At 44.6% G+C, this 19008-nt stretch overlaps 1 protein-coding gene across 5 annotated transcripts in view; it reads left to right on the plus strand.

Annotated features, from left to right (window-relative positions):
* The window catches only part of FRMD4A (FERM domain containing 4A), a 608938-nt gene that overhangs the window by 293008 nt on the left and 296922 nt on the right, over window positions 1-19008 (plus strand). Inside the window, exon 1 of one of the 5 annotated variants that reach the window (XM_033958476.1) lies at window positions 6264-6280. The exons of 3 other annotated variants lie outside the window; for them this stretch is intronic. The gene's annotated coding sequence lies outside the window, so the exon portion shown is untranslated. Of the gene's footprint in view, window positions 1-6263; window positions 6281-10086; window positions 10103-19008 lie in introns of those variants that run through there. One more of the 5 variants, XM_033958477.1, reaches the window with a different exon arrangement.

Below are 19008 nucleotides of genomic sequence, written 5' to 3' on the forward strand. Positions count from 1 at the left end.
AGTGCATTGTTCAGTTTTACCTTGCTTGCAAGGGTAACGTGTGCTGCCCCAGCAAATCCAGTGAAGAGGGGCACATATGGCTCATTGACGGATTTGCGCCTCTCAGTTCTAGGGATCAGTAGAACAGTGTCTCAAACTTTTTTTTTTTTATAGCTCTGCACACTAAGGGCTCCTTTTATGAAGGCGCGTGAGGGCCTTAATGTGTGGAATAGCGCGCGCAAAAATTCCACGTGCGCTAGCCGTAACCGCCGCCTCTTGAGAAGGCGATAGTTTTTCAGCAAGCGTATGCTAATCCGGTGCGTGTTCTAAAAACGCTAGCGGACCTTCGTAAAAGGAGCCCTAAATGGAGCAAATTATTTTCACCGCACATTAAAATTGAAATAATAAAATTGCAAAACCCACAAAAAATTAAATTTGAGAGTTTTTTTAAATTTAAAGTACTTTAAGCTATGTTTGGGTAATTGTAACAACGGTGAAACTAAGGGCTCATTTTACAAAGGTGCGTTAGGGCCTTAACGCGCAGAATAGCGCATGCTAAAATGCCACGCGCGCTAGACACTACCGCCTCCTCTTGAGCAGGTGTTAGTTTTTCGGCTAGCGCGTACTATATCGCACGCTAATCTGGTGCGTGCGCTAAAAACAATAGCGCACCTTTGTAAAGAGCCCTAATGTACCGGTAGATAGAATAGAATTGCTAATCAATGCGATGGATGAGCTTGTTTTTGAGTGCAAGTTAACTCAAAGTGCAGCTCGATAGTCGACAAGCAAACACACATTTCATCATCTATATATACTATAAGGAGACTGCGAGGGGATATGATCGAGACCTTCAAAATACTGAAAGGAATCGACAAAATAGAGCAGGAAAAAAAATTATTTACAATGTCCAATGTAACACGGACAAGAGGACATGGACTGAAGCTAAGAGGAGACAAATATCAGGAAGTTCTGCTTCACGCAACGAGTGGTGGACACCTGGAATGTTCTCCCAGAGGAGGTTATTGCGGAATCCACCGTCCTAGGATTTAAAAGCAAACTAGATGCACATCTCCTTACGAGAGGCATAGAGGGATATGGGTGACTAAAATTACGCCAGGTGTACACCTGGCTGGGCCTCCGCGTGTGCGGATCGCCGGACTTGATGGACTGAAGGTCTGATCCGGAGACGGCAGTTTTTATGTTCTTATGAATAGCAAGATTCCGGAATCCCAGAGAGTAGCAACATTCCAGAGCTGAGATTGTGACATGAACAAGAGGACATGGACTGAAGCTAAGGGGGGACAAGTCTAGGATGAATATCAGGAAGTTCTGCTTCACGCAACGAGTGGTGGACACCTGGAATGCTCTCCCAGAGGAGGTTATTGCGGAATCCACCGTCCTAGGATTTAAAAGCAAACTAGATGCACATCTCCTTACGAGAAGCATAGAGGGATATGGGTGACTAAAATTACGCCAGGCGTACACCTGGCTGGGCCTCTGCGTGTGCGGATCGCCGGACTCGATGGACTGAAGGTCTGATCCGGAGACGGCAGTTTTTATGTTCTTATGAATAGCAAGATTCCGGAATCCCAGAGAGTAGCAACATTCCAGAGCTGAGATTGTGACATGAACAAGAGGACATGGACTGAAGCTAAGGGGGGACAAGTCTAGGATGAATATCAGGAAGTTCTGCTTCACGCAACGAGTGGTGGACACCTGGAATGCTCTCCCAGAGGAGGTTATTGCGGAATCCACCGTCCTAGGATTTAAAAGCAAACTAGATTCACATCTCCTTACGAGAGGCATAGAGGGATATGGGTGACTAAAATTACGCCAGGTGTACACCTGGCTGGGCCTCCGCGTGTGTGGATCGCCGGACTTGATGGACAGAAGGTCTGATCCGGAGATGGCGATTCTTATGTTCTTATAATGCCTCATTCCACAGTGCCTCAGAGCCAACCTCATCAGTGATGTTCCAATGGAGTAGCAACATTCCAGAATCCCAAAGAGTAACAAAAGATTCTAGAACCCCAAAGAGTAGCAACATTCCAGAGCTGAGATTGTGACACGGACAAGAGGACATGGACTGAAGCTAAGGGGGGACAAGTCCAGGACAAATGTCAGGAAGTTCTGCTTCACGCAATGAGTGGTGGACACCTGGAATGCTCTCCCAGAGGAGGTTATTGCGGAATCCACCGTCCTAGGATTTAAAAGCAAACTAGATTCACATCTCCTTACGAGAGGCATAGAGGGATATGGGTGACTAAAATTACGCCAGGTGTACACCTGGCTGGGCCTCCGCGTGTGCGGATTGCCAGACTTGATGGACCGAAGGTCTGATCCGGAGATGGCGGTTCTTATGTTCTTATAATGCCTCATTCCACAGTGCTTCAGAGCCAACCTCATCAGTGATGTTACAATGGAGTAGCAACATTCCAGAATCCCAAAGAGTAACAAAAGATTCTAGAACCCCAAACAGTATCAAGATTCCAGGCAGAATCTCAAAGAATAGCAAAATTCCAGAACCCTGAAGAGTAGCAACATTCCATGCTACCGATCCAGAGCAAGCAGTGTCTTTCTCAATAACAGACTATGGACTTTTCCTCCAAGAACTTGTCCAAACTTTTCTTAAAAGCAGCTACGCTATCCACTCTTACCTCATCCTCTGGTAACACGTTTCTGAGCTTACGGTAACTATTCTCTGAGTGAAAAAAAAATTCCTCCTATTGATTTTAAAAGTATTTCCCTGTAACTTCATTGAGTCTTTGTAATTTTTGACGGAGTGAAAAATCAATCCACTTGTACTCGTTCTACTCCACTCAGGATTTTGTAGCCTTCGATCATATCTCCCCTCAGCCGTCTCTTTTCCAAGCTGAAGTGCCCTAACCGTTTTACTTTTCCCTCGTACGAGAGGAGTTCCATCCCCTTTACCATCTTGGTCGCTCTTCTTTGAACCTTTTCTAGCGCCACTATATCTTTCATTGTGGATATCTTGAAAACCTGACTGGCCAGAGGGTTCTCCAAGGCTCATGAGCCAATGGGGGCCCTGCAAGCCTTCTATTGCAGTCCGCAGAGCCTGTACAGAATATCACCCCCTCCCCAACACCCCCCTCCCCGGAAGTGACATCAGAGAGGGGCGATACTGACCCAGGCAGCAAGTTTGTAATGCTGCTCGCTCAGGAAAAATTAAAGAGGTGCAACAGAAGGAGCGCACGCGTGCGGCAGGGGGGGATCAAGAAGGAGGGAGGCAGAGAGGAGGACCGTGTCTGCGCCCTTTACAAAGACCGCGTCCGGTGTGGCCCCCCTACTAAGCCAGTGACTGGCACAGAGCATATTAAAATGCTTGCTAAGGAGCCTATTGGCTATTCAGCTCCAATGCATAGAAGACTTTAAGGCAAGCCTGACAGAAGAACCTGAATAAACAAAAAACAAAAGGAATTGACCCCAAAATACCCACAAAGAAGAAAATCCAGAGAAAACCAAAAAAAACTCTGTGGAGTGACGATGTTCCTAAATGGACTTTATTTGAAAGTGTCAAAGTTCCAAAGGTCCACTGAAATCATCCACATAAAATAATTCCATCCACATAAAAGTAAATCATCCACATAAAAGCCTTAAAGGACCTAGTCTGCTAGGGATACAGGACCCAACAAGGTCCGCGTTTCGACAAAAAGTCTTCTTCAGGGGTCCCTGGGGGTCCTATAAAGGTGAGTACGTGGGAAACAATTGTGTGGTGAGCCGGAAGTGAGACACTGCTTGTGTTTGCAACATTCTAGAGCTCAGACTGTGATGTCATAATGTCTGATTCCACCAATGCCTAAGCTCCGTCCTCATCTGCACAAGCCTCAAACGCTTTAAAATCATAAGTAGCAAAAAACAAAAGGAATTGACCCAAAATATCCACAGAAAAGAAAATCCAGAGAAAATCAAAAATCTCTGTGGAGTGACGATGTTCCTAAATGGACTTTATTTGAAAGTGTCAAAGTTCCAAAGGTCCACTGAAATCATCCACATAAAATAATTCCATCCACATAAAAGTAAATCATCCACATAAGAGCCTTAAAGGACCTAGTCCGCTAGGGATACAGGACCCAACACGGTCCGCGTTTCGACAAAAAGTCTTCTTCAGGGGTCCCTGGGGGTCCTATAAAGGTGAGTACGTGGGAAACAATTGTTTGGTGAGCCGGAAGTGAGACCCTGCTTGCATTTACCAGGTCTGAGGAGGTGTAGAAGGGTCAGTTGAGAGGACAGAATGCCAGTTTCAAGGATTTAATGTCAGCTTTTTCTTGTACCCACAACTTTTAAGAAAGAACCAGAGGTCATGGTTCTGTCCTCTGGTTTGCACAAATGTTGGCATTGCAGAAATGTGATGGGCAAGCAGATGTATGCTGACCCTTTTACAGTACCAACTGCCCTCAATGTAGAACCTTGTGTGCATATGTCCAGTTGGCTTCTGATTAAGGCACAAGTGCTGCGTACTTTATATACGATTAGTTTACTTCTTCATAAGAACGTAAGAGTTGCTGTACTGGGACAGACCGAAGGTCCATCAAGCCCAGGATCCAGTTTCCAATGGTGGCCGACCCAGGTCCCAAGTACCAGACAGAAGTCCAAAGAGATTGTGATGTCATAATGCCTCATTCCACCAATGCCTAAGAGCCAACCTCATCAGTGATGTCACAATGGCTCAACTGTCCTAGACTTGGCTCACATAAGAGCTGCCATACTGGAACAGACCAAAGGTCCATCAAGCCCAGTATCCTGTTTCCAACACTGGTCACCCCAGGTCCCAAGTAGTAAACAGATTTTATGCCTCCTATCCTAGGAATATGCAGTGGATTTCCCCAAGCCATCTCAATATGGCCTATAGACTTCTCTGTTAGGAAATTATTCAAACCTTTTATTTTTTTTTAACCCCGCTAAGCTAACTGCTTTCATCACATTCTCTGGCAACAAATTCTAGAGTTTCATTGCACTTTGAGTGAAGAAATATTTTCTCCTGTTTATTTTAAATCTACTACTTAGTAGCTTCATCACATGTCCCCTAGTGCTGGTATTTTAGGAAAGAGTAAATATAAGCGATTCACATCTATTCATTCCACTCCACTCAGTGGGCCAAAATTTCTCGTTAATTTTGCATTACAAGTTGCATGCTCAGTCATTGACATAGAACTCTAATGCAATTTTTTGCTTGAGCCCCTGAGTACAAATAAGAAAGAACACAAAATGAAATAAAAACAGGACTTTTCTTCTTCTGAATATCACTGTTCATCTCCTGATCCATCTATGAGTCTTTGAGAATTCTACTTTACTAATAATTTTGTTGATGAATGTTTTTTGTTTTGGTTTTTTTTCCCAAAAAATCTGGATTCCTCCGCCCCTCCCATCAGTTTGAACCAGGGTGGAGAAAGCCACTTCCGAGTGTGGTGAACTGCAGTAGAAAGGTCAAAGTTTGACCTTCAGCCCAGTGAAGATGGGTACCAGGTCAGATCTGTGCTTTGGGGGAGCTGGGATTTGCTGAGACCTTACGGACACACAGCCCCCTAAAGGGGGGATCAGGAGGGGCATTTAGCTGCAAAAGGAGTTTGTAAATATGGCCAAGTGTTGCTCTCTGCAGGATGGTACAGCTGCCTCGGCCTCCAGAGCTGTGGTTTTCCCATAGTTAAGGGTCTACATCCAGACCCCTTTCTGCTGTCACCTAATTAGACAGAACTTGGAAGGAAGGCAATTGAGAAGTGGAGAATGCCAGAGCTCCTTCTCTTAAAAAAAAGTGCAACTGCCCTTTGCCATGGGTACTTGCTGCCCCAGCTGTTGGTGGGCAGGGCTGTCTTGGAGGGTTGCTTGCATTTCACTTGGCCAGTCCCTCATTTCTCCCTCCTCCCATTCAAATCTGGCTGCAAGGGAGCTGTTTTCTCCCTGGGTAAAAGCAGGCAGTGGATTTCGCTTGCTGCCATGCCTCCGCCTTCTCTGACAGCCTGCTCTGCCTGTGTGTGTTTGAGAGGGAGACGTTTGCTGAGCTGCTGTGGATGCTGATTTTTTTTTTTTTTTTTTTGCTGTGGTGTATTCTGGACTGCAGCCAGTGTCTGTGTGAAGGACCTTCAGCCAGGAGATGGGATGTGGGAGCCTGGTGCAGCTCCTTAAAGGGCTGTGGAGGAAGGAAGGGCTGTGTCTGCATCCCTGCAAACCACAGAGGAGGTGCCTGGGGATGGAGGCAGCCTCTTAGGCCAGGGGCCTGCAGCTGAAGCGGGATTTTCACAGGGGAGGATCCACAGTGCATCTGCTCCTTCTGAGGGGAAGAAAGGTAAGCAGACCCCGAGCCAAAGCAGCCATTTCTGCCGGCAAATTTAGGCATTATTCAGCACATTTGGTTGGAGTGCAAGAGAAAAAGCAGTTCTTTGCTCTTTGCATGCCACTGAAATGTGTTGGTTTTAGGGTCTGCACTGGTTTCCCAAAATGTTTTGCATGCAGAAGCCTTTATGGTGTGTGTTTAGCAATGCAGGGGACAGAGAGATTATGAATGGGCGCTATGCAATCGCTGAAACGGATCCAAAAGACTGCAGCCAGGCAGAGAGACAGGCTGGGGGGAGGCTTCAGAGTACTTTGCAGTGAAATTTCAACATGCAATTTCTTCCTTATATTCTAAACTCACTGCAGGAGATTGTCGCTTTCTTAGATCTGGAGCCAAAACAAGGTTTTCGCCCCCCGCTTGCTTTCTATATTCTTGGTCTGGTTTGTAAAAAAACAGGCAGGAGGGTTGGATGATATAAATAGCTCTGCTGGGGGGGGGGGGATGCTCCAGCCCTGAATGAACCAGCTGTGCTGAAATTGAACCTGGTCCATCATCACAGCCTTGTGCCAAGGGCACAGTTGAGCTGCTGGTTTTCTTTTGAAATTAGGATGCTCCAGCCCCAAAACACGGGGCATGTGTGCAACACTGGGATTCGGAAGCCATAACGATGCATTTTGGAAGAAGGAGAATTGGGAGAGGAGGGGGGGTTGGTTTTGGTCTTTTGGGCATAATAGTCCTGCTTTTATTGCATTTGTAATATTTACAGTAGGGACTTAGAATGTAAGCTCTCCTGGGTCTGGACCTCCCTGTTTGTAGCTTAGTTGTAACTCGTTTTGAACATGGGTTTGGGAATATGAGATCCTAACGCACCACCGTTATTTTATATTGACCAGATCAGTAGGAATCTGGCCTTCATGTGATGGGGGGGGGCAGCTCTCTATCTTGGGACTGTTCCTCTGTTTGAACTTGCTGTTGGACCCAGGTGGCTGGCAGTATCCTCTGCTGATTGGGACAGCTGTCCGTCCCCCCCAGTTTAGGATAGCAAACAAGTCTCCTTTTCAAGACAGCTTTCATTCTGTGTCTCTCACTCATCCTCCACCAGAGATTTTCTGCTCTCCCTCCATTATTCTCACCTTCTGGTTTCTTTTCTCTCCTGATGTTTAGTCTCGCGCTGCGCTTTTTCTTCCGCTGTCTCCGTTCCTTTCAGCTCTTCTCTTTGCCCCTGTGGACTGTCCTACTGTATTTGGCCCCCATCTCTTGCGTGCTATATCCCTCCAGCATCCCAGAATTTGTCTGCCAGCAGAATCTGGAGTTTATTCTTTTATCTGGTGATAGTAAAACTTTTCCATTATAAGTTCAAATCCTCTCTCCCTTTCCATCTTATCAGGCTCCAGACTGAGTTTACTCATAATGCCCTTGTATCGCTTTTTGGTACGGCCACAGCTCGAATACTGTGTGCAATTCTGGTCTCCGAATCTCCAAAAAGATATAGCGGAATTAGAAAAGGTACAGAGAAGGGCGACGAAAATGATAAAAGAGATGGGGCAACTTCCCTAAGAGGAAAGGCTAAAGCGGCTAGGGGGGGGGATATGATAGAGGTCTAGAAAATACTGAATGGAGTGGATAGCGCGTCTTCCCTTCCGGCACCCACCACTGGCGGCTCAGGGCCCGTCTGGAGGGCCTTCACGCATGCACGGACGTTGACATGGTGACATCATTGTGAGATGCCTCAAGCCAAGGCTCGACACAGTTTGCGAGACACTGGCCTAGCGTGTGAAAGTACAAAGACCCCGTAGATCGTATTGTAATTTATGCGGGTAAATTTGTGCCCCAACCACGCTCCCTCCAGACTCTGCCCATCCGAATGCCCACCTGCAAAGCCCATGCCATCAAACGGGGTCAAAAAAAGTTCACTTATGTGTGTCAATGACTAGAGAGCTAGCATTTCCATATATAGAATTGAGTGCCAGATTAAACCAGGTAACTAGGACAAACGGGTCCACGTTGATCTCGGTAGTAGGCAATTAATAGGTCCATCGACGCCAGCAGGAGGGGTGAACCCATTCCAGGTGCAGGACAAGTAGGATTACAGGTAAGCAAGTTTGAATGAAGGACAAAATGTCAGTAGAAGTAACTAGACCACCTTCAACCAAGTTTCCAAGTTTCCAAGTTTATTAGTTTTTAATATCCCGATCATAAAATGAATATCTGACCGGTTTACAATTATAAATAGAGAAAATTAAAAGAAAACAAAACAAAACATAATTTAATATAGAATAGAGAGAAATAAAAAAAGAGTGTAAAAGAATAAATAGAGTGAACAAGTATGACATTTACAGACAAACTAGAAAGTGAGGAAAGATGGGGAGGTGGGAAAAAGTTACATAATTAAAGAAGAAAAAGGATATAGAGGGGAAAGGGGATGACACATAAGGGGTGGGGGCATAATAAAGAAGGAGGTGAACTGTTTCTAAAAAAAAATATGATTTTGAGATTAGGGTTTGTCGTATGCATCTTGAAAAAGAAAAGTTTTGAGATTGATTTTAAATTTTGGTAGTTGTAATTCATCACGAAGATATTGAGGGAGAGAGTTCCATAAGGCAGGTGCTGTTATTGCAAAATTAGTTTTTCTAGTGTAATAGGATTCTTTTAAGGATGGTATATATAGAAGTTTTTGATCAGTAGATCTTAAAGAGCGAGGTGAACTTTGGGGTATTAATAATTTATCAAGAAATGAAGGTAAGTGAGAGTTTTTAATTTTGAAAGAGAGGAGAATAATTTTATAAGTTATACTGTGAGTGATAGGAAGCCAGTGAGCCTCTTTAAGGAGCGGAGTGACATGTTCGAATTAGCCTTTTTTATTTATTAATTTGATTGCTGTATGTTGTATGAGTTGTAAACCTGCTAGGAACAGTTTTTGTTGTGGTTGCTTTTCACTGGCCCATTCTCTAATCCTTTGGCTTTGGAGGTTATTCTTGTGTCCAATCATCCCTTCTTTCTTATCCTCTGTTTTCAGTCCGTCTCCAACCTTAGCTGACTCTACCTCAAACGCTGTGGCAGCCAACGCTTACACACTTGCTCAATCTTCTTCACCCTCCCACAATGTCAACACATAAGCCAGTTCTATTATTTCAGTCCCAGTTGACTTGCAAATCTATCACTGGGTTTCTCTGTCTGTTTTATCTCTGAAATCATTCATGAGTGGTTCTGGTTGGTAACTGTGATTCTGGCCTTCCTACGCTGTCTCTTGATGCTGCTCAAGACAGTCCTGGGACCACTGTTTTTCTTTTGCTCTTCCTTCAGGTGTGTTTGTGTTACTTATCACCGTTGTGCTTATGGCACATGGGTCTTTCTTTCTTCGGAGTCTTTATGGATGCCTTCACACATCCGTATGTGATCCTTCTCCTGGTTATCTCATATTTGACTCCGGCCCTCTCTCTTTGTAGTTTGTAGCAGAGTAGCTTGACTAGGCTGTCTTCAAATTCTCGCATTTTCAGCTTCTGCCCCAGTCTTTGTTTTTAATGCCACATCATCTACAAAACCCGGCCCTCTCTTCCTTTCAAAATGTTGTCATCATCTTCTCACTTAGACTACTGCAATCACCACCACCAACATTTCAAAATGAGTGCCGAGTCCAAACACAATACAAACTACCCCTCCCAGGATACAGTGAAGAAGCTTGTCACGTGTGGGAGGGGCCTTAGGCATCTGAACCAATCAGAGTCTTCAGCCCCTCCCAGTGCATCCCAGGATGCATTGGGAAGGCCTACCATTTTGAAGAGGTGGGCCTGCCAGTAGGAAGGAGTGGGCATTCCTCCTGCTGTCCTGAATAAGGTACAGGGGTTGGGTCAGGGGACATGGGAGGGTCCAGTTAGCCAAGGCAGAGGGAGTGGGCATCCCTCCTGCTAATCGTCAGGGGGGGGTCAGGGGTGTAGGAGGGGTCTGGGTAGCCAAGACAGGAGGGAGCGGGCATCCCTCATTCTGATTTTCACAGGGGGGGTCCAGGTGGCTGAGGAAAAAGGGGCGCTCATATATGGCCCTTCTTCCATATGATGATAAATGTTATTTCAGTTTCATGGCAGACCTGTTGGTAACACACTAACCAGCACCTCCAGACTTATTGGTAATTTTGGGTTGTTAGAAGTCGGCACTACATTTTGTGCATCACCAAGAGATGTTGGGGCATTGGTTAGAGTGCTCATTTTAATATTAATGACCTCGTTATACTACATTTGCATAGCAGAGCTGGAGGCTGCAACGAACCCACAGAAAAGCCCGTGTTGAGCCATTATGTGCATCGGTGGGTAAATTACATTAATGCTGAACCGGTTCAAAGTGGTTTAGTGTCGATCGTTACAGGCACAGAGAGTTTAGAGCATCCGGGCCTTTGTCTGCCGTAGGTGTCTTAGATAAGAACAGACCAAATATCGATCTAGCCCAGTATCCTGCTTCAAAGAGAGGCTAATCCAGGTCACAAGTACCTGGTAGGATCTCAAAAATTAGCAGGATTCCATGCTGCCAACCCCAGGGATAAGAAGTGGCTTTTCCTGTGTCTTCCTTAATAGTAGTTTATGGACTTTTCCTCCGGAAACATGATGGTAGATAAAGGCCAAATGGCCCATCCGGTCTGCCCATCCACAGTAACCATTATCTCTTCCAGTCTCTTAAGAGATCCCACGTGCCTATCTCAGGCCCTCTTGAATTCAGACACAGTCTCTGTCTCCACCACCTCTTCCGGGAGACCGTTCCACGCATCTACCACCCTTTCTGTAAAAACGTATTGCCTCAGATTACTCCGGAGCCTGTCACCTCTTAACTTCAACCTCTGCCCTCTCATTGCAGCGTTTCCATTCAAATGAAAAAGACTCAACTCATGCGCATTTACATTACGTAGGTATTTAAATGTCTCTATCATATCTCCCCTCTCCCGCCTTTCCTCCCAGTTATACAGATTGAGATTATTTATCTAGATGGAAATAACGATCAAGGCCTTTTTATTGACCTGACCTAATATATTAGAGATTCGCTTTGGCGAATTTTGCTCCCTTCATTGGTCAAGGTACAGTGCTAAGGTGTTGATAACATTCCCTATAAGAAGCTGGGCTCAGTGATACTCGGCATCTTTGTGCCAAACCACAGAACAATCCTGTTTACTTGAACTGGCCCTAATGCTCACCGAATCCACATGAGAAAATTTTAGAAGCCCAGTTAAACTCTTAAGAGCGACCTTTAACCCAATTGCTTTCTCCTGGTGCTGCAATCGTGTGGTTAACAGCTCGCAGGACTTTTCCTATCAGGATTTAGTGCCGAGTCCTGTATGCAATATAAAACGCTATCTTTAATTAATGGTTTATTACAGAGATGGGAAGCGATCGGTGAAAAATAACATTACAGGAAAGCAGAAGGTTAAAAGTATTACAGTCTACTTATGGTTTGGGGCTGACATCATACTTCATTTTCATAAGTGGCATTTATCAGAAGGGTGTGATGATTATTACAGTCACATTATACGGCAGAAAAGCGCGAAATTGCCTTTAGAACTGGGACAAAAATACTTCGTTTCAAAATATATGACCTGACACCACGACCAGTGCTTCATTGTATTTGGGAAAAATCACTTTGAAAAGAGAAAAGGTGCATCAATTATTATATACAAAAGTTTGTTTATACATTTTTAAAGGATGATAGACATTGTGGAGCTATATATATATCTATAATGTGATTAATTAAAATATAGTATATTCAAGTACATTTAAACAAGTTTAAAATTTTTTTTTAATATATGCTGCTATATGATATTGTTATTGTAAGTTTTTATATGCTCACTGTAAACCCTTGAGGCAAGCAAGAGCCGAAACACTGGCCGGGTCGGGTTATATATTTTGAAAAAAAGTATTTTTGTCCCAGTTCTAAAGGCAATTTCACCCTTGTTGGGGGGTGTTGTTTTCTGCTGTAATAGTTATTTTTTAAATACTTTTAAATTACATCCAAATATTTACCCAACACTACAGACATTCATGCAAAAAAAAAAAAAAAAAAAATGGAGCAAAGACCCACTGCCCAAATAGACAAACTGCTCTCAGAATCCCAACTTTGAGGCAGGCAGACACATCCTTGGTCCAAAACTCCAACATAAGTGGAAAACTATATTGCTAAACTTCAATTGCTTCTATAGTGTATCAAAATTGCATCGCACTTATCTTTGCAAACATGGTGTTCAAAGTGGTCTTCATTATAATACTGGGGTGTAGAAGCAGGAAAAATCCCGCACAGTGGAGCCTGAGCCAAGAACAGCGGTTACACACTCCTCACAATCTCCCACAGGGCTTGCAAATATACAAAAACAAAAAACTTATTTGCATTAAAGAACATACATTACAAAATTGGCTTGGCTCACAGCGTAAGTTAACCAGCTTCACCGCCTATAGTTATTTTTTTTAAACATTTTTGATGTAATCATTTCTATGGATCAAACATATATTCGTAAACGAAGCGGTTGATGTTCAAAATGATTTAATTGTCCGAAAATGGCTCCTGGCCAGTTAAATGTCGTGTGTGGGGCTCTCCGCTGATATTCTGTTTGTAAAATCCCGGATTTATGACAGTTTCATTGGTTGCTGGTGTTGTATTTGAATACCCCAGTGTTTCTCAGCTCGGTCCTGTCGTAACCCCCTCGCCAGTCAGGTTTTCGGGATTATCCACAGTGAATATGCATGAAAGAAACTTGCATATAAAGGAGGCATTGTATGCAAATCAAGCTTATGCATATTCATTGTGGATATCATGAAAACCTGACTGGCGAGGGGGTATTCCAGGACCGAGTTGAGAAACACCGTAAGGTGTTATGTGTAGTTAATCCAAGCTATGTAAGCTTTGAACATTTTACATTACAGGTACTGAACATAAGAATTGCCACTGCTGAGTCAGGCCCATGGTCCATCGTGTCCAGTAGTCCACTCACACAGCGGCCCCCAGGTCAAAGACCAGTGCTCTAAATGAGTCCAGCCTCACCTGCATACGTTCCAGTTTAGCAGGAACTTTTCCAACTTTGTCTTGAATCCCTGGGGGGTGTTTTCCCCTATAATAGCCTCTGCAAGAGCGTTCCAGTTTTCTCCCACTCTCTGGGTGAAGAAGAACTTCCTTACGTTTGTACGGAATCTATCCCCATTCAATTTTAGAGTGTGCTCTCGTTCTCCCTACCTTGGAGAGGGTGAACAACCCGTCCTTATCTACTAAGTCTATTCCCTTCATTATCTTGAATGTTTCGATCATGTCCCCTCTCAATCTCCTCTGTTCGAGGGAGAAGAGGCCCAGTTTCTCTAATCTAAGACCAGCACCCTAACTGAGACTAGCCCTACCAGCTTATGTCCTTGTTCAGAAGAAACTTTGCTAGCTTTGTCTTGAATCCCTGTAGGGTGTTTTCCCCTATAACAGACTCCGGAAGAGCGTTCCAGTTTTCCACCACTCTCCGGGTGAAGAAGAACTTCCTTACGTTCGTACGGAATCTATCCCCTTTCAACTTTAGAGAGTTCCCTCGCGTTCTCTCTACCTTGGAGAGGGTGAACAACCCGTCCTTATCTACTAAGTCTATTCCCTTCCTTATCTTGACTGTTTCGATCATGTCCCCTCTCAATCTCCTCTGTTCGAGGGAGAAGAGGCCCAGTTTCTCTAATCTAAGACCAGCACCCTAACTGAGACTAGCCCTACCAGCTTATGTCCTTGTTCAGAAGAAACTTTGCTAGCTTTGTCTTGAATCCCTGGAGGGTGTTTTCCCCTATAACAGACTCCGGAAGAGCGTTCCAGTTTTCCACCACTCTCCGGGTGAAGAAGAACTTCCTTACGTTCGTACGGAATCTATCCCCTTTCAACTTTAGAGAGTTCCCTCGCGTTCTCTCTACCTTGGAGAGGGTGAACAACCCGTCCTTATCTACTAAGTCTATTCCCTTCCTTATCTTGAATGTTTCGATCATGTCCCCTCTCAATCTCCTCTGTTCGAGGGAGAAGAGGCCCAGTTTCTCTAATCTAAGACCAGCACCCTAACTGAGACTAGCCCTACCAGCTTATGTCCTTGTTCAGAAGAAACTTTGCTAGCTTTGTCTTGAATCCCTGGAGGGTGTTTTCCCCTATAACAGACTCCGGAAGAGCGTTCCAGTTTTCCACCACTCTCCGGGTGAAGAAGAACTTCCTTACGTTCGTACGGAATCTATCCCCTTTCAACTTTAGAGAATGCCCTCTCGTTCTCTCTACTTTGGAGAGGGTGAACAACCCGTCCTTATCTACTAAGTCTATTCCCTTCATTATCTTGAATGTTTCGATCATGTCCCCTCTCAATCTCCTCTGTTCGAGGGAGAAGAGGCCCAGTTTCTCTAATCTTTCGCTGTGCCGGTACTGGTGGTTCAGCTGTTGAGTGTAATAGCTGTAGCAGTCAAACCTAGGGAGTGTGTGGTTAGAGCTACAGCCTCAGCACCCTGAGGTTGTGGGTTCAAATCCCTCACTGCTCCTTGTGACCCTGGGCAAGTCATTTAGTCCCTCCCATTTCCCCAGGTACACTAGATAGAGGTTGAGCCCGCTGGGACAGATAGGGAAATTTGATAAAGTACCTGAATGTAAAACCACTTAGGATAGAAGTGGTATATAAAGAAATAAAAAGGAATCTGAGGTCAGTATTTGATCTCATGGTCTTGTCATTCAGGTTTCATAAAGACTCCTGTAGGAAAAGTGGCGAAGGAAGAGTGAGTGGAGCTCCTCCCCTGCCACGTGCACACCTCCTTCCCTTTTCTCATGTGCCCGTACCTTTCAAACTTCTTCAGCATGAGCAGCATGCCGCCCACGTCGGTGGCAGCTCCCCTTTGACGTCACTTTCTAGGCGCGGGCCCAGGAAGTGATGTCAGAAAGAGCAAAAAAAAGGTATGGGGGCATACGCATGGCAAGGAGAGGAGTGGGGGGGGTGAAGAGGAGGAGGGTTTCTGCTACTACATCCGGGGTAGACCGCACCCCTTACTACATCACCAAATAGGGTGCTCCTCACTAGAGAATGACATGGGGACAAATTTTTCCCTTTCCCTGCAGGAACTCGATTTCCTTGTCCCATCCCTGTAAGCTCTGCCTTAACCGCACAAGCCGCGAACACGTATGATTTTAAACAGTTTAAGGCTTGTGCAGATGAGGACGGAGCTTAGGCATTGGTGGAATGAGGCATTATGACATCACAATCTCAGCTCTAGAATGTTGCTACTTAGGATGTTAAAGTGTCTGAGGCTTGTGCAGATGAGGACGGAGCTTAGGCATTGGTGGAATGGGGCATTATGACATCACAATCTGAGCTCTAGAATGTTGCTACTTAGGATTTTAAAGGGTTTGAGGCTTGTGCAGGTGAGGACGGAGCTTAGGCATTGGTGGAATGAGGCATTATGACATCACAATCTGAGCTCTAGAATGTTGCTATTTAGGATGTTAAAGTGTCTGAGGCTTGTGAAGATGAGGACGGAGCTTAGGCATTGGTGGAATGAGGCATTATGACATCACAATCTCAGCTCTAGAATGTTGCTACTTAGGATGTTAAAGTGTCTGAGGCTTGTGCAGATGAGGACGGAGCTTAGGCATTGGTGGAATGGGGCATTATGACATCACAATCTGAGCTCTAGAATGTTGCTACTTAGGATTTTAAAGGGTTTGAGGCTTGTGCAGGTGAGGACGGAGCTTAGGCATTGGTGGAATGAGGCAATATCTTGTGTTTGACTGGTTAAGTAGGTTCGCATGGTACAACTCCAGTTCAAGAGCGAGACTGGAAATTCTAAGTGAGCAAACGTTGGGTCCAGTTTATCATTGCAGGCTGGTGCTAGTAAATCATATGCCGAGTCGTAATTAATGCTCCATCGGTGGGTGCTAATCCTGTCCTCCTGCTAACAATCTCTGCTTTTGCTGAACCTAGACGGATGTTACTTTGTAAGCAGCACCTCAGCGGAGTCTCTGCAATTGTAGATTCACGCCGTTCGAAAGAGAGGCCGTGTGGTACACAACTCCTGTGGAAATGATTGGACTGTAGGCTTGTATTTTTTGTGTGTTCTATAAAAAAAATAATTCAACGCTTGTTTTGTAATATTTGGAAGCCCTTTTGGCTCACATTAGCTCCCAAGGCTCATAGCCATTTGTTGAACCCATGAATCTAGTAGATAATAATAATAATTTTATTTCTTATATACCGCCAAAGCTGTATTAGTTCGAGGCGGTTTACAAGAAAGAAGGGCTGGACTGTCAGCGAATACAGATAAAATAATGTAGGAAGCAGGAGACCGGTACAATATAAGGGGGCAGGAAAACAGGGGAAGGCATAAGAGATCTTGGGAGGTAAAGGGCAGGAGGTCTTAGGTTACAAATCGGTTAAATAGGTTAGTTTTTAGTAATTTTCTAAAGTTTAGGTAGGACGAGGAGCGTGACATATTCTGGCCTCTGGAACATTTCTGCTATACACTGTTCTTGGGTGGGTGGGATCTGTGAGGTGGGGGGTGGCTGGGGCATGCTTTGTACTTGTTTGCTTGTATTTTGCTTCTGAGGTGTTTCTTAGTAAATTTTTTGAAAACAATAAAACATATTTTACCCCCCCCCCAAAAAAAAAAAAAATAATTCAATATTTGTTGAACTCAGCTGGAATCCAGGGGAGTGATGTATTTTTAGGATCTGGTGGAGGAATATGGGACCGTTGGAACTTCTGTGCTTTTTTGTCTGCTTTCAATTGCGATCCTTTCTCTTAAGGGGGTTCACATCTGGAGAAAGTGTCCAGGAAAGTTCTGGGGGGTCGAGAATGTCTGATTTGATTTCAATGTGTAATTAAGAGCTATAGAAAACTTGTGCTTACTTGTACAGAGCACTAGGGGAGGGGGCGAAACCAATGGCTTGCGATAGGCCTTGAAATGGAATAGGAAAGTGTCTCAGTTTATTCATAAACGTTCCAGTACTGATATTCTATATGAAAAAGAGAGATTTAGCCCTGTTTTGGAGGGGTTGTGGGCAACAAAGCTCTTAACCCATGTGGTGGGAGTGCCTGGTTGTTTAAAAAACCCCAACATTTCGAGGGCAGGTATGGAAGCTGATTTGTAAGTAGGTAGGTGAGGATTTACCCTTGGATATTAAACAGTGTTTACTGGGGATTGGCGGATCACAGATATTGGGGGGGGGGGGGAGGTAAACATGGAATTAGTCCACCTGCTCCTTTCAGCAAGATTGCTGGACAGTATGGTATGTCCAGTAGGCCAGGAAAAGAAGAAGTGGGGAGTGGGATTGTAGACATCAACCTTGGAATCAACGAGTTTATTAGTGTAAACTCAATTAAAAACTGAACACATATATAAATGGCCTTAGTCTCTGGCCAACAGTTGAAGTATTCAGGGTTAAATGATGTGAACTTGGGCGTGAAGGGGGAAGATTTGGGGATAGGCGCCCATCTCTGGGGATCACTTCCAAAGGCCAGTAAGACGTAATGTGGAGAGGGGAAGAAAAATATTGCAGGTTAATAGGGTAGTTAAATACAAATCTGCCTAAACTTGCTGGTTAGGCCATGAGGAGGTGAGGGAGGAATCTTGGGGGGGGGGGAGGGATTACTTTGGGAGGGGAAGGAGTACTGGGAAACCTTGTAGAGAGTAAGAGGTCTGAGTAAGGAAGGCTTATGGATTTCAACTTTTGTTAAATAGGGGTTGCTGGGAGGGAATTATTTGAGGCAGACAGGAAACAAAAAATTAGCTCCAATTATAATTTCTATTGACTTTAAAAATTTATATGCCATCTACAACTAGGCGATTTACAGAGTATGAACATAAAAACAACTCCCATGGGGGCAAGTTAAAAACCCCAGAGAGATCAGGGCCAATAAGAACATAAGAGTTGCCATAGTGGGACAGACTGAAGGTTCATCGAACCTGTTTCCAATGGGAGCCAACCCAGGTCACAAGTACCTGGCAAAATCCCACAGATTTTTTTTGCTGCTTATCCTAGGCAGAAGCAGTGGATTTCCCCACATTTATGGGCTTTTCTTTTAGGAAATTACTCAAACCTTTTTTAAACCTTGCTGAGCTAACTTCTTTTACCACATTTTCTGGCAACAAATTCCAGAGTTTAAATCTACTATTTAGCTTCATTGCTTGCCCTCTAGTCCCGGTATTTCTGGAAAGAGTAAACAAGCGAGTCCACTCCACTCAGTATTTTACAGATTTCTGTCATATCTCCCCTGAGCCGTCTCTTCTTCAAGCTGAAGTTCCTAGCTGCTTTAAGTTGTCCCATCCCTTTTACCATTTTCGTTGCCCTTCTCTGTGCCTTTTCTAATCCTATTACATCTGTTTTTCAATCTTTTTCTGATGTGGCAGCAATTTGATATTGCGGAGTTTGTGCATTCTCTTTCTAAGTATCATTGCAGTGCCCTTTCCCAGGGATTGACTGAACTTAGCAAAGCTGTATCCTGCATTTCAAGCAGCTTTTACTAGGCAGATGCCCAAGGAAAAGATCTGGGTGTCATTCTAGACCAGGGACCTCAAAGTCCCTCCTCGAGGGCCGCAATCCAGTCGGGTTTTCAGGATTTCCCCAATGAATATGCATTGAAAGCAGTGCATGCACATAGATCTCATGCAGATTCATTGGGGAAATCCTGAAAACCCGACTGGATTCCGGCTCTTGAGGACCGGAGTTGCCTACCCTTGTGCTAGACCAGGGATCTCAAAATCCCTCCTCGAGGGCCGCAATCCAGTCGGGTT

The sequence above is a fragment of the Geotrypetes seraphini genome, chromosome 9 (assembly GCF_902459505.1).
Source record: "Geotrypetes seraphini chromosome 9, aGeoSer1.1, whole genome shotgun sequence".
Lineage (NCBI taxonomy): Eukaryota > Metazoa > Chordata > Amphibia > Gymnophiona > Dermophiidae > Geotrypetes > Geotrypetes seraphini.